The following is a 16206-nucleotide window of genomic DNA, read 5'->3' as shown; positions in this document are numbered from 1 at the left end:
CACACGATTGAAAATAGTTTATCCTAGACAGCAAGAATGACAACCAACTGCCACACTGAAAAAAAAAGGAAACTTGATATTATGCATTCTTGACAGGCTATAGCATATTTGAAATTTAACAAATTGGTAGTACAAACATCAGTTAAATTAGATGAACAGAGAAATCAACATAACAAGATCTATTAACACGCCGTTATCAAAGATGAATAAAGTCAGCGCAAAATAAATTGACCAAAACTCAGTGAACTTCAGTATTGACCAGCAACTATGATCTGTGTATAATGACTAAAAGAAATTTTTCCAATACACTTTGCAATTTCAGTAGCATCCATTTTCAACAGAACCTTGAAAAATTGGGTGTTGGTCATTTTCAGTAGCTCAAAGTTGGGCGAGAAAATGACATCTTATTTGGTCGATATAGGTCATAAGACATTTTCGCTCCCACTTTTGTACTAAAGAACCTAAGGGCAGAATTTAAACTCATTACATGTTTTATGAACTTAGTATTAGCTTTTTAAGACATATTCCAATCTATTTATTCACATTTAAAGCATAGTTAGTCGTTAGAGGTCATATTTTGCCTAAAATGGCATTTTCTCGCCTAACTTTGAACAAATAAACCTAACTTATCATTTTAAACCGTTTACATGTTTTATATGGTGCACTAAAGGTTTCTAAGTGTCATTACAATCTATTTATGCAAATTTTAGGCTTATTTGGTCGATATAGGTCATATATAGGCTAAAAAAGGCATTTTCGCTCCCACTTTTGAACTAAAGAACCTAAGAGCAGAATTTAAACTCATTACATGTTTTATGAACTTAGTATTAGCTTTTTAAGACATATTCCAATCTATTTATTCACATTTAAAGCATAGTTAGTCGTTAGAGGTCATATTTTGCCTAAAATGACATTTTCTCGCCCAACTTTGAACAAATAAACCTAACTTATCATTTTAAACCCTTTACATGTTTTATATGGCACACTAAAGGTTTCTAAGTGTCATTACAATCTATTTATGCAAATTTTAGGCTTATTTGGTCAATATAGGTCATATTTTGTCTAAAATAAGGCATTTTCGCTCCCAATTTGGAACTAAAGAACACTAAGGGCAGAATTTAAACTCTTTACATGTTTTATGAGCTTAGTATTAGCTTTTTAAGACATATTCCAATCTATGTATTCACATTTAAAACATAGTTAGTCGTTATAGGTCATATTTTGCCTAAAATGGCATTTTCTCGCCTAACTTTGAACAAATAAACCTAACTTATCATTTTAAACCGTTTACATGTTTTATATGGCGCACTAAAGGTTTCTTAGTGTCATTACAATCTATTTATGCAAATTTTAGGCTTATTTGGTCGATATAGGTCATATATAGGCTAAATAAGGCATTTTCGCTCCCACTTTTGAACTAAAGAACCTAAGAGCAGAATTCAAACTCATTACATGTTTATGAACTTAGTATTAGCTTTTTAAGACATATTACAATCTATTTATTCACATTTAAAGCATAGTTAGTCGTTAGAGGTCATATTTTGCCTAAAATGACATTTTCTCGCCCAACTTTGAACAAATAAACCTAACTTATCAATTTAAACCGTTTACATGTTTTATATGGCACACTAAAGGTTTCTAAGTGTCATTACAATCTATTTATGCAAATTTTAGGCTTATTTGGTCAATATAGGTCATATTTTGTCTAAAGTAAGGCATTTTCGCTCCCAATTTGGAACTAAAGAACTCTAAGGGCAGAATTTAAACTCTTTACATGCTTTATGAGCCTAGTATTAGCTTTCTAAGACATATTCCAATCTATGTATTCACATTTAAAACATAGTTAGTCGTTATAGGTCATATTTTGCCTAAAATGGCATTTTCTCGCCCAACTTTGAACAAATAAACCTAACTTATCATTTTAAACCGTTTACATGTTTATATGGCACACTAAAGGTTTCTAAGTCTCGCTACAATCTATTTATGCAAATTTTAGGCTTATTTGGTCAATATAGGTCATATTTTGTCTAAAACAGCACTTTCGCTCCCAATTTGGAACTAAAGAACTCTAAGGGCAGAATTTAAACTCTTTACATGTTTTATGAGCTTAGTATTAGCTTTTTAAGACATATTCCAATCTATGTATTCACATTTAAAACATAGTTAGTCGTTATAGGTCATATTTTGCCTAAAATGGCATTTTCTCGCCCAACTTTGAACAAATAAACCTAACTTATCATTTTAAACCGTTTACATGTTTTACACAGCGCACTAAAGGTTTCTAAGCCTCATTACAATCTTTTTATGCTACAAATGTTTAAATAGTTTACTTAAAAGAACTAAATAACAATGTAGTAAGTTATCTTGATTTGCTTTGCTTTGCTACTATAAAGGACTTTCCCTTTACCCGGCACCTCCTTCGTGTGCGTCTTCAAATACAATTCACCGGCTGTAGGCATTACACCTCCATTTTGAAGGAAATAATGCCCTTGGTCCAAGTATGCATTCTATGTTAAGTCTAATAAATGCGGTTCAGTATTAATTAACAAGTTAATAATTCAGTGAGATCAAGTGAGCTGAATGCCTAGCTAGAGGCCGCTTCAGTTCAAGTGGAATTAATGATATTAATCCACAGCTTACTCTTGACTGAACCCGTAGGGTCACACAAATAGTACGTAAACGGATCAAGTATTTAATGGCATTAAATACTCCATCTATGAATATTCGGAACCGACGGATCTTGGTTTCAGTGGGAGCTAAGATCGTCACAGGCAAGAAATGAATACTCCGGAAACGATGATATTGCCGGAAACGGAAATATGGATCGTATCGGAAATATGAATATTATCCAAGTCGTAGATGTTGCCGGAAACGGAAACATGGTACGTATCGGAAAATATTATTGGAAATGGAAATATTACCAGAATCGGAAATATTGCCGGAAACGGAAATATTGTCAGAATCGGAAATATTGCCGGAATCGGAAAATAATTCCGGAAACGGAAATATTAAATATTGGTTCGAAACGGAAATTAATTCCGGAATCGGAAATATTAAATATTGTTCGTATCGGAAATAGATTCCGGAAATGGAAATTTAATCGGAAGCGTATCGTACGAATTAGCATCGGACGAGGCCTGCCGGACGAAGGCCCAGCACGAAGCCAGGCCGTCGCCCAGCAAGCACGCACGTCACAAGCCCAGCGCGCGCCAAGGCCACGGATGCGTGGGCCTTGCTGCGTGGGCTGCAGCTCGCACGCATGGGCAGTCCTTGTGGCTGCCGTGTGTGTGTGAGTTTGTGCTCATGCGTGATTCCTGAATCTGCAAGAGTCAGTGTATGATTAAATGTCTATTCCTAATTGGATAAATTAATTAAATAGAATTCATGTAGGATTCTAATTCCAATTAATTCGCATCCTACTAGGATTACGATTCCTTTTCCATAACTCTATAAATAAAGGCCTAGGGGTCATAATTTATATACAAGTTTAAAAGTATTCAAAAGTGAGTTTTTGAGAGAAAATTAAAACACATCTTGCTCATAAAAGTGCCGAATTTTCTAGTACCTTAAGGGCGATTCTAGTTGGTCAATCTTAAGGCGGATCCGGACGTGCTGTGGACTATCTACGGAGGGACGACATTTGGAGTCCTAAAAGACTTGTTCTTGTTCGGTTCGGGCGCAGCTAGGGAGGGCACGCAACAAAGAGTATGCATCTAAATTATGCTATATGATTATGTGTAAATAATATGTTGTCCTGGGTTAATGGTTGTTTCCGCATGATCTATGTAATGTCATATGTATCATAACCTAACAGTGGTATCACGAGCCCCTTATTATTTTCATAATCTAAATTGCATGAACATGGTTAAATATTACAAATTTGCAAGAATTAAAAGGGGTGATTAATTTTCGTAATTGTTAATTAATTGCAAATTGCGTTTATTTAATTATACGTACGCAGTTTTTCGGCAGTTTCTTCGTTACTCATCCAAATCGAGTGATTTTTGTGTCAATTCCGCATGTAAAAGGCATTCTAAAATTTTGACAAAAATAGTATTTTTCTGCCGAACCCAGAATTCTCAAATTCGAAGCCTAACTATGACTTTTCGAAGGTTTTAGTTTTTCGAATGCAAAATTTCGTAAATTTAAGATGTTAAATTAAATATTTGCGATTCCTGTTGATAAATCTTGAATTTTTGATTGACCTACTGCATATGTTTAACAAGTTTGAATGCCTAGTCTTGTTAATTATGCAATCTAATTTGTAATTATGATTAATTTGTTGAAAATTAGAATAATTTAGAATTAATTTGATTTTCATAATTAATTGTAATTTAATTAGAAACCTATGATTAAAAACCACCATAAAAATTGTAAATTTACGATAAATTTTAAAATTTTATGACCTAGACTTGAATCCATATCAATCGGAAATCAATTGGATAATAAATTTTCGATTTTTCGCCCTAAAATTATGAAATTAATAAGATTTATTAATTTGTCATTAATTTTAAATATAAATTTTAAATTTTTTATGCGATTCGTTCAAATAACTTGCACGCACGAAGCAATGGACGCTTCGTGTTACCCTTAAGGGGTGTTGTATAATGCGGGCATGCGACGACGAGCAAGGGAGCTCGTCGCCCGTGCGGCACGAATGCAATGAGCAAGGGCGTAGTGCACGAGCACAAGGCAGCAGCCCTGCCTTGTGTCGTGTGCCACGAGCAATGAACGAATGGGCATGGGCGAAGGGCGAGCCAAGGCAGTCGCGTGTGGGCAGCAAGCGAGCTGCGCCACAACGCGCGCTGCCTCGCACAAGTGCGCGCAGCCTCGCGCGCAGCGAGCGCAAGCTCGCGTGCCACGAGCGCTGCGCACAGCATCACTCGCGCGCACAGCGCGCGATGTCGCCCGCCCAGCGAGCGATGTCGCGCACCAGCGAGCGATGGCTCGCGCGCGCGCAGCGAGCGATCTCGCGCGCCAGCGAGCGATCTCGCGCCCCAGCGAGCGATGGCTCGCGCGCGCAGCGAGCGAGCTTGCGCGCCCAGCGAGCGATCTCGCGCGCCAGCGAGCGATGTCGCGCGCGCGCGCTGCGAGCGATAGCTCGCGTGCGATGGGCGCTATGCGGAGGCTTGCGTTGGGACAGCAGCAGCTATGCTACGAGCGCATGGGCTGCGCGCACATGGCCAGCAATGGCTGTGTGCGTACGGCCCATGGGCGTGCAACGCGTAGGGTGTTTGCGTTACGATTAGATCGTTTTGAATGTTTAATTTGAAAATTTCAGTTCACGTAATTTTAATTAATTTTAAAATTAATAATTTTAATTAATTTCTTGGATTTTAATTTTGAATATTATAATTATAATAAATGGAATTTATTCTAATTATTTTACTAAAATTAAAATCATGAATTAATTTAAATGCGACTGAAATTAAATTAAATTTTTGGATTCAATTATAAATTTATATGAGCTTTAAATTTTAATTAAATTTGTATGTTTCCGGTTAGACTAGAAATACAATTTTATGTTTAAAATTAGTAAAGCATATGAATTTATTGGTTTGAGTGGGAGAGTTTTTAGTCATAAACTCTTGATTAGGTCTACAAATCCTTAAGGTTAAAACAACTCGATTAGAATTAATAAGGACTGAATAATTGGTAGATTATTGGTGACCTTGATTAATTGCTGCAAATGTTTACGTGATGCATAATGTGTTTTACTAACCAGCTATGTGGGCCATTCATGATAATGAATGGGTGAATGGTATATATTGTATATGTACTGTTTTGCAGGTTATGAAGTGACTAGTATGGCCCAAATAGGATAGAAAATATGGTCTGCGTACCATTAATTTGAATGTAATTGGTCTAAAGCACCAAAGTTATTTTTCAAATCAAAATGGTCTGCGTACCATCAAATAGTTGTAATTAGTTATAGCTTATCCTATTTGAAGAAAATGGTGCCTCCCACGGAGATTTTCAAGACGGACTTTGAAGTCAAAGCTTCAAGATGAAGTCGGGCCATACTAGATCACAAATATCTTATGCATGTTTTAAGTTATTTATTGTTTTAAATATGTCTTAAAATGCATGAGATCATAAGCTTGATTATGTTGCATGATTAAGGATTTTAGTTCACTTAAAATCTAACCAACATAGTAAGAGCCTTAAGTTCCAAACTTAAAAATTGAGTTAAAAGGTGCCATGCCAAAATATACACTTGCTTGGATATCCTTTACATCAATCTAGTAATAGTTTTCGCTCAGCGAGGTGTTACTTATTGGTCCTAAAGGGGCAAGGTACACAAATAATTGTGAGTACATGTTAGTTTTGGTGAAACTCAACGATATAAGTAAGGAGTCCTTTTATGTCGTGGCAAATTCGATAGGTTTACCTAATAAGTTCTTAGACGTACCTATCAACCAAGAATAGTTTCTAGACTATTAGCAAAAGGCTTTTGCTTACCTAAGATGTTCTAGGATTAAGTCGACAAACTGTGCTTAGTTCTTCAATGATTTTAGGATCTTGGAATCATTTTATTCACACCTGCCGGAACACATAACTTGAATAAAATGCTTAATAAACATTGAATTATGCATGTATGCTAGAATTTAAGTTTATTAAGAGAAACTGTGAATGGTTATTTATTTGTTTATTCTTTTCAATTGTAGTTTTTAATATGGCAAACAACAATTCATTCAACATTCGATCAATTCTCGAAAAGGAGAAGTTGAACGGGAAAAACTTCCTTGACTGGCAAAGGAACTTGCAAATAGTTCTTATGCAGGAAGAAAAGGAGTATGTCCTAGATGAGGCGATGCCCGAAGCTCCTGGCGACGGGGTCACTCAGGCTGCCCTCAATCGTTGGATTGATGCCAACAAGGATGTGAAATGTCTAATGCTCGCCACCATGAGTGCGGATCTGCAGAAAACGTTCATCAACTCAGATGCTTTCACAATCATCAGTGAGTTGAAGAACATGTTCCAAGATCTGGCTCGAGTCGAAAGATTCGAGACTCATAGGCAAATTCTTGAGACCAAGCTTAAGAAAGGCGAGCCCGTAAGTCCACATGTTCTCAAAATGATTGGACTCATTGAGAATATGAGTCGGCTGGATCAGCAATTTTCTCAGGAAATGGCTATAGACACCATCCTCCATTCTCTTCATAGCGGGTATGATCAGTTCAAACTGAACTACAGTATGAATAGTCTGGACAAAACGCTCACTGAGCTTCACGGTATGCTGAAGACCGCTGAAAAGACGCTCAAAAGTGATAAGCAGGATGTGCTTATGGTGCGTGGGGGCAAGTTCAAGAAATCTGGAAAGAAGAGGAATGCTAAGAAAGGTGGCAACAAGGCCAGCCCAACTAAGCAAACTGGCGCCAAATCTGCAAAGAGGAAGGTCAGTCAACCCACTTCTGAATCCGAATGCTTCTACTGCAAGAAGAAGGGGCATTGGAAGAGAGATTGCTTGAAGCTAAAGGAAGATCAGAAGAACGGAACAGTCGTTCCATCTTCAGGTATTTTCGTTATAGACTGTATACTTGCTAATTCAACTTCTTGGGTATTAGATACAGGTTGTGGCTCACACTTATGTTCCAATCCACAGGGACTAAGAAGAAGTAGAAAGTTAAGCAAGGGAGAAGTCGACCTACGAGTGGGAAATGGAGCACGGATTGCTGCATTAGCTGTAGGAACTTACTATTTGTCGTTGCCCTCCGGGCTAGTTTTGGAACTGGAAGAATGTTTCCATGTTCCAAGTCTTACTAAAAACATCATTTCAGTTTCTTGCTTAGATGCTAAGGGATTTTCCTTTATAATAAAAGACAATAGTTGTTCGTTTTATTTTAAAGAGATGTTTTATGGATCTGCTAGATTAGTCAATGGACTTTATTTATTAGATCACGACAAACAAGTATATAACATAAATACCAAAAAGGCCAAAAAGGATGATTCAGATCTCACCTATCTGTGGCATTGTCGATTAGGCCATATAAACTTGAAACGCTTAGAAAGACTTCAAAGGGAAGGAATTCTAGAACCATTTGACTTAGAGGATTATGGTAAATGCGAATCATGTTTACTTGGCAAAATGACAAAGCAACCTTTCTCTAAAGTTGGAGAAAGAGCAAATGAACTATTGGGTTTAATCCATACAGATGTATGTGGACCAATGAGTACAAATGCTAGAGGTGGTTTCAGCTACTTTATCACTTTCACTGATGACTTCAGTAGGTATGGTTATGTCTACCTAATGAAGCATAAGTCTGAATCCTTTGACAAATTCAAGGAATTTCAGAGTGAAGTAGAGAATCAATTAGACAAGAAGATTAAGGCACTGCGGTCTGATAGAGGCGGTGAATATCTGAGCTATGAATTTGATGACCATCTGAAAGAATGTGGAATTCTATCAGAATTGACTCCTCCTGGAACACCACAATGGAATGGTGTGTCAGAACGGAGGAACAGAACCTTGCTAGACATGGTCAGGTCAATGATGGGTCAGGCCGAACTTCCATTAGAATTTTGGGGACATGCACTAAATACAGCTGCACTCACTATAAATAGAGCTCCGTCTAAAGCTGTCGAAAAGACTCCATACGAATTATGGTTTGGAAAGCCTCCAAATGTGTCTTTTCTTAAGATTTGGGGATGTGAAGTATACGTCAAACGATTAATTTCAGACAAACTTCATCCAAAATCTGACAAATGTATCCTTGTGGGCTATCCAAAGGAAACAAAGGGGTATTACTTCTACAATACATCTGAGAACAAAGTGTTTGTTGCTCGAGATGGTGTCTTTTTGGAGAAGGATCACATTTCCAAAATGACAAGTGGGAGAAAAGTAGACCTCGAAGAAATTCGAGTCGAACAACAAACTCTAGAGAATGCTCAAGATGACATTCAGGATGAAACTCAGAGATCTTTAGAAGAATCTGGTGAGAATCATGGTCAATCTAGAAATGTTACCCCGCGTAGATCGCAAAGATATAGATCTCAACCGGAAAGGTACTTAGGTATTTTGACGAACGAGAGCTATGACGTTCTATTACTTGAAAGTGATGAACCTGCGACTTACAAGCAAGCTATGACGAGCCCTAGCTCCAAGCAATGGCAAGAAGCCATGCAATCTGAATTGGACTCCATGTCTGAAAACCAAGTATGGGATTTGGTCGATTTGCCAGATGGCTACCAAGCCATTGGAAGCAAATGGGTTTTCAAACTGAAAAAGGACAAGGATGGGAAACTTGAAGTTTTCAAAGCTAGATTGGTTGCAAAAGGTTACAGGCAAGTCCACGGTGTGGATTACGATGAAACCTTTTCACCAGTTGCAATGCTAAAGTCTATTCGAATAATGTTAGCAATCGCTGCATATTACGATTACGAAATATGGCAGATGGATGTCAAAACTGCTTTCTTAAACGGCGTTTTAACAGAAACTGTGTTTATGACACAGCCTGAAGGTTTTGAGGATCCAAAGAATGCTAAAAAGGTATGCAAGCTAAAGAAATCAATCTACGGATTGAAGCAGGCATCCAGGAGCTGGAATATACGTTTTGATGAAGCGGTCAGTGACTTTGGTTTCATCAAGAACGCAGACGAATCTTGTGTATACAAGAAGGTCAGTGGGAGCAAAATTGCTTTCCTAGTATTATATGTCGACGACATATTGCTTATCGGAAATGACATTCCTATGTTGAACTCTGTCAAGATTTGGCTTGGGAAATGTTTTTCGATGAAGGATCTAGGAGAAGCACAGTACATATTGGGCATCAAGATTTACAGAGATAGATCTAAAAGGATGATTGGACTTAGTCAAAGCACTTATATCAATAAGGTGCTTGATAGGTTCAAGATGGCGGACTCCAAGCGAGGCTACCTACCCATGTCTCATGGAATGACTCTAAGCAAGACTCAGTGCCCAAAAACACTTGATGAGCGTAGACGAATGAATGGGATTCCATATGCATCATTGATTGGTTCAATAATGTATGCTATGATATGTACACGCCCGGATGTTGCGTACGCACTCAGTGCTACAAGCAGATACCAGTCAGACCCAGGAGAGGCGCATTGGACTGCTGCCAAGAACATTCTGAAGTACCTGAAAAGGCACAAAGATGACTTCCTGGTCTATGGTGGAGATGATGAATTAATTGTTAAAGGCTATACGGACGCAAGTTTCCAAACCGACAAAGATGATTTCAGATCACAGTCTGGGTTTGTCTTCTGCCTCAACGGAGGAGCAGTAAGCTGGAAAAGTGCTAAGCAAAGCACCATTGCGGATTCTACAACTGAAGCGGAGTACATTGCTGCACATGAAGCAGCAAAGGAAGCTATATGGCTAAGGAAGTTCATAGGAGAACTTGGTGTAGTCCCCTCCATTAAAGGACCAATAGCCCTGTATTGTGATAATAACGGAGCTATTGCACAGGCAAAAGAGCCTAGACACCACCAGAGAGTCAAGCATGTACTTCGTAGATTTCACCTTCTACGAGAGTTCGTTGAAAGAAAAGAAGTCGAGATAAGCAAAATTGGAACTGATGACAACATATCAGATCCATTAACTAAACCTCTGCCGCAAGCGAAGCACAACTCGCACACTGCAGCTATGGGAATCAAGCATATTGGAGAATGGCTTTGATGTCTCTGTTTAATGTTTTAAAGTTTTAGAGTTTAAATCTTTGTAAAACATTATTGGTTAATCATTCACAATAAATGAAAGGAATTCATTTTTCCATTTAATTCGTGGTTTATTAAATGATGAGTCCCTTCAACTTGACGATATATTCAAGATAGACTGTCAGGACCAGTCCTGTGACTAAGAAATGTCTATCAAGTGAACTTGAATGTCAAAGGTTGAAAATGGTCCCTAATCGGAGTTTTCTATAAAATTGGACGCATAGAAAACGTTAGACGATTAGAATGCAAGATGACTAGTAGTTCTGTTTCTTGAACTATGTGGACATGGCAATGTCATAATCATTTGCATAGATACTTACTTTGGGAAGACTAGTATCGGACAAGACCTATGAAACTTTACTGTAAGAGATGAAAGTCTGTCATAAGTAAATTTCATTAAATTATTAGACACTAAATCCTCAATACCTGAGTGATTTGAGATTACTTGTTTGAGAACTGGTTGCTTTGACGTTGACCAACCGTCGCACCGTAAAAGGAGGCTATAAAGGCAACGCTCAGGTAATCACCTATCAAACGAAGTCTAATCTCAAGATCGCAAGATTGGGATTGTCCTCCCATAAATCGGGATGAGATGCTTAAAAGTTGTACAAGGCCACTCGGAGAGCTAGAAACTGTGAAATGCATGGCCGTGCTCGGATGAATCATAGGCTATGATTATCTGTTTATTTGATCAGTTGAACTCTGAAACCGAGGAACACCTCTGGACATAATAAGGATGACAACTCTTACCTTATGTTCAAGAGCAAGCATCGAGCGACAAAGGAATTAGGAAATGCACACTTGTCCCTAAGGACAAGTGGGAGACTGAAGGAAATAATGCCCTTGGTCCAAGTATGCATTCTATGTTAAGTCTAATAAATGCGGTTCAGTATTAATTAACAAGTTAATAATTCAGTGAGATCAAGTGAGCTGAATGCCTAGCTAGAGGCCGCTTCAGTTCAAGTGGAATTAATGATATTAATCCACAGCTTACTCTTGACTGAACCCGTAGGGTCACACAAATAGTACGTAAACGGATCAAGTATTTAATGGCATTAAATACTCCATCTATGAATATTCGGAACCGACGGATCTTGGTTTCAGTGGGAGCTAAGATCGTCACAGGCAAGAAATGAATACTCCGGAAACGATGATATTGCCGGAAACGGAAATATGGATCGTATCGGAAATATGAATATTATCCAAGTCGTAGATGTTGCCGGAAACGGAAACATGGTACGTATCGGAAAATATTATTGGAAATGGAAATATTACCAGAATCGGAAATATTGCCGGAAACGGAAATATTGTCAGAATCGGAAATATTGCCGGAATCGGAAAATAATTCCGGAAACGGAAATATTAAATATTGGTTCGAAACGGAAATTAATTCCGGAATCGGAAATATTAAATATTGTTCGTATCGGAAATAGATTCCGGAAATGGAAATTTAATCGGAAGCGTATCGTACGAATTAGCATCGGACGAGGCCTGCCGGACGAAGGCCCAGCACGAAGCCAGGCCGTCGCCCAGCAAGCACGCACGTCACAAGCCCAGCGCGCGCCAAGGCCACGGATGCGTGGGCCTTGCTGCGTGGGCTGCAGCTCGCACGCATGGGCAGTCCTTGTGGCTGCCGTGTGTGTGTGAGTTTGTGCTCATGCGTGATTCCTGAATCTGCAAGAGTCAGTGTATGATTAAATGTCTATTCCTAATTGGATAAATTAATTAAATAGAATTCATGTAGGATTCTAATTCCAATTAATTCGCATCCTACTAGGATTACGATTCCTTTTCCATAACTCTATAAATAAAGGCCTAGGGGTCATAATTTATATACAAGTTTAAAAGTATTCAAAAGTGAGTTTTTGAGAGAAAATTAAAACACATCTTGCTCATAAAAGTGCCGAATTTTCTAGTACCTTAAGGGCGATTCTAGTTGGTCAATCTTAAGGCGGATCCGGACGTGCTGTGGACTATCTACGGAGGGACGACATTTGGAGTCCTAAAAGACTTGTTCTTGTTCGGTTCGGGCGCAGCTAGGGAGGGCACGCAACAAAGAGTATGCATCTAAATTATGCTATATGATTATGTGTAAATAATATGTTGTCCTGGGTTAATGGTTGTTTCCGCATGATCTATGTAATGTCATATGTATCATAACCTAACACATTTTCCTTTGCCTAAATATATAAGTAATGTGTGTAAGTATTTAAAGTAGTAACAATATAAATGAAATTAAGTTAAATCATTAAGTTACCATCTTCTTTGCAGCCTCAGTTGTGGAAATGAAACCTTGGAAATGTGAGGGTTCGAATTTGTTGGTCAATGAAACCCCTCTCCTATTTTTCTTGGCCTGCTTAGATCTTTTCTTGAATTCATCATCAACAACCACAAACTTCATCATTTCTGCATGCACTTCCTCAGGCATCCAAGGTGGCTTCCTTCCACTCATTCTTTTTGTGACCTGGTAATGCATGTCCTTGAATCGTTCGAAGGCATTTGCATGGTAATCATGCACAACAAGGTGATCAAACTCAGGCAACCATTTATAGGTTCTCTACACAAAAGACATAGAAAAGAAAGGATCTTTTGTTATGTTACAATTATAACAAGTTGATAAATTAAAAGTGATACATTAAATGATATAAAAATGAATAAACCTTGAACAAGGTGAACCAATACTCTTTTGTATCCTTGTCAACTTGGGTGTAACACGTCCAAGGACTCTTGAAATATTTCTGGATGACGTTAGTAATATCCCGGGAAATGGAACTATGATCAAACCTTAGATAGAGAAATAGGAAAAAACACAAGTAATGTTAGTTTACAAAATTCTTACATGAGATAAAATAATTAAAATGTAACTCTAAGTCTTACCAAAGTTCACCCGGTGCCATCCAAATCACTCCAGTATTCTCAAATTCTTCATTTTCTTGTGAATCAGGTACCACCTCTTGAGAGTCTGGACCTCGAGTTTCAGTTTCATCATCATTAAAGGTATCCTGTGTGGGTTGGGTGACCCGTGGACCAGCTCCAAGGCCACCTCCACGACCACCTCCATGGCCACCTCCATGGCCACCTCCAAGGCCACCTTCACGACCACCACCACCACCACGTGCACCTAAACGATTGCAGATGGTTGAATTTTCTCCTCGATAGGACATCTGTTTATTTAGTAGAATACAAACCAAGCATTAGCATTTATACACATTGGCTACATATATAATTATCTAATAACAAACAACTACGTAATGTTTGACAAACATAAAATTATACAACCCAAATAAAATTTCAATCATAAGTTAAATAAACAACTATAAATTTCAAATTTAAATCATAAAAGATAACATAATTCAAATTTCAATCATAAGTTTAACAAAATACATAATATTTCTTCAACATAAAATCATACAACCAAACTACAGAATATTTCTTCAAAATAAAATCAGCAAGATCGATCATGTTAATCGTCGTATCCATCATTGTCATCATCATCATCATCATCATCATCATCATAAACAACAACAACAACAACATCATCATCATCATCATCATCATCATAAACAACAACATCATCATCATCATCATCATCGTCATCGTCATTGTCATTGTCATCAGCATGCATCACCATCATTAATATCATCGTCATCATCATCATCATATTCTTGAACTTCATAATCTGGAATCTCATCTGGAGCACAAAGAGCTGAAGAAACCTCATTTGCATCTTCTTGCAGAAAGTCTAAGTCAACCGGAGCATCAATCACATACTTTGCCTTAGTTTTAAACACAGCTCACCATTGGGCTTTATCCTTCTTCAAACTGGTGTAATGTGCAAAATATACCTGACTAACTTGGTAACACAATAAAGACGGGACATACTTAGGGTATCTCTTAGAATGATTGATCTCCACAAGTTTGTATTGTTCATGAACATCCATACCCTTCACGGAGTCCATCCAACTACACTTAAACAAGATTGTCTTGTACTCTTGAAGCTTACCACAATAAGAAACTTCAATCACCTCATCCAAAATACCAAAGTAGTCAACTTCTTCAGGACTTTGTACACACACTCCATAATTCATAGTTGACTTGTGTTTTCCGTAGTCATGAGTTTGAAAATTATATCCATTCACATAGTACTGACTCCATGTCCTTCCTTGTCTAGAGGGGTCCATTGCAAGCGCCCGTGTCACATCATCAATTGACAAAGACCGGAGAACCTAATTTGTAGAATTAGTCAGTAGTTTTTATTTTCTTTCAATGATTAGTATAAGTAATATTGTATATAAAATTTAAAAAATAAAAATAATCTCACATGTAACTTAAACCATTCAGGGAACTGGGCTTCGCATTTACTCCAAATATCCTCCATTACTATGTGAGGTTGAGTTTGGAGAATGTGCTCCTCAAATTTTCTATGGTAATTAAGGAAATAAAGGTTAAATACGTCGTTAGAAGAGTTTACAATAATTAAATTATAGTTTATTACCTTTCATATTCACCTAAGATACCACTGTTTGCAAGCACATAAAGATGTGCTCGATCATACTCCAAGTCTTGCAAGAAGCGCAAACGACCCTTAGTAGGTGCACGACCACAATCAACCCTAAACATCTCGGGGATATTAACGTCATGTTGGTTCTCAACAACCGAATGGACGTTTCTTCCTAGATCCCTTGCTTTGGTGTCAACCTCAGATTGAAAATAGTGGGAACAAAAGTTTGAAATCTCCTCCATTAGGTAAGCATTGCATATGGAGGCTTCTACACGTGCCTTATTTTCAATCTTACGCTTCAAATGGTTAGTTACTAGTATTAAGGATATATAGGATATTTAAATTAATAATTTATTTACGCTTATTTGTATTACTTTGATTACCTTTCAAATGGGTACATCCACCTGTACTGGACAAGACCACCAACCTTTGCCTCATGTGGAAGATGAACTGTCAAGTGTTCCATTGAGTTGAAAAATGTAGGTGGAAAAATCTTCTCTAGCTTGCACAAGATCTCAGCTATATTCTTATCCAAACGATCTATGTCACTCAATTTGATAGTGGGAGCGTACAAGTCTCGGAAGAATTGACTGATCTCTGTAATTGCCTTCCAAACATGCAAGGGAAGCAACTCCTTCAAAGCAACCGAAAGTAACCTCTCCATGAAGACATGACAATCGTGGCTCTTCATTCCAACCAACTTGCATGCTTGAAGATTAACACACCTGCTCAAGTTTGAAGCATAAGCATCCGGGAATTTCAAGTCTCGAACCCATTCACATAACACCTTCTTTTGAGTCTTGTCAAGTGCAAAAGGTGCCTTGGGCATGGTTTGATTTCCATTTACAAGCTCTAATTGTGCACGTACTTCAAACTAGTAGTTCTCTCGCGTAGTCACTAAGTAGCCTCCGTCTATGATTACACAAAATTAATGAGCCTAAATTAGTATACGACTAGTACCTCACCAAAACAACTATATTGAATCAATAATGGCATTTTACGCATGTGAGAGTTACTACGAGCAG

Source organism: Spinacia oleracea, chromosome 1 (assembly GCF_020520425.1).
Source record: "Spinacia oleracea cultivar Varoflay chromosome 1, BTI_SOV_V1, whole genome shotgun sequence".
In the NCBI taxonomy this organism is placed as follows: Eukaryota; Viridiplantae; Streptophyta; class Magnoliopsida; order Caryophyllales; family Amaranthaceae; genus Spinacia; species Spinacia oleracea.
Note: the sequence above shows the minus strand (reverse complement) of the source record.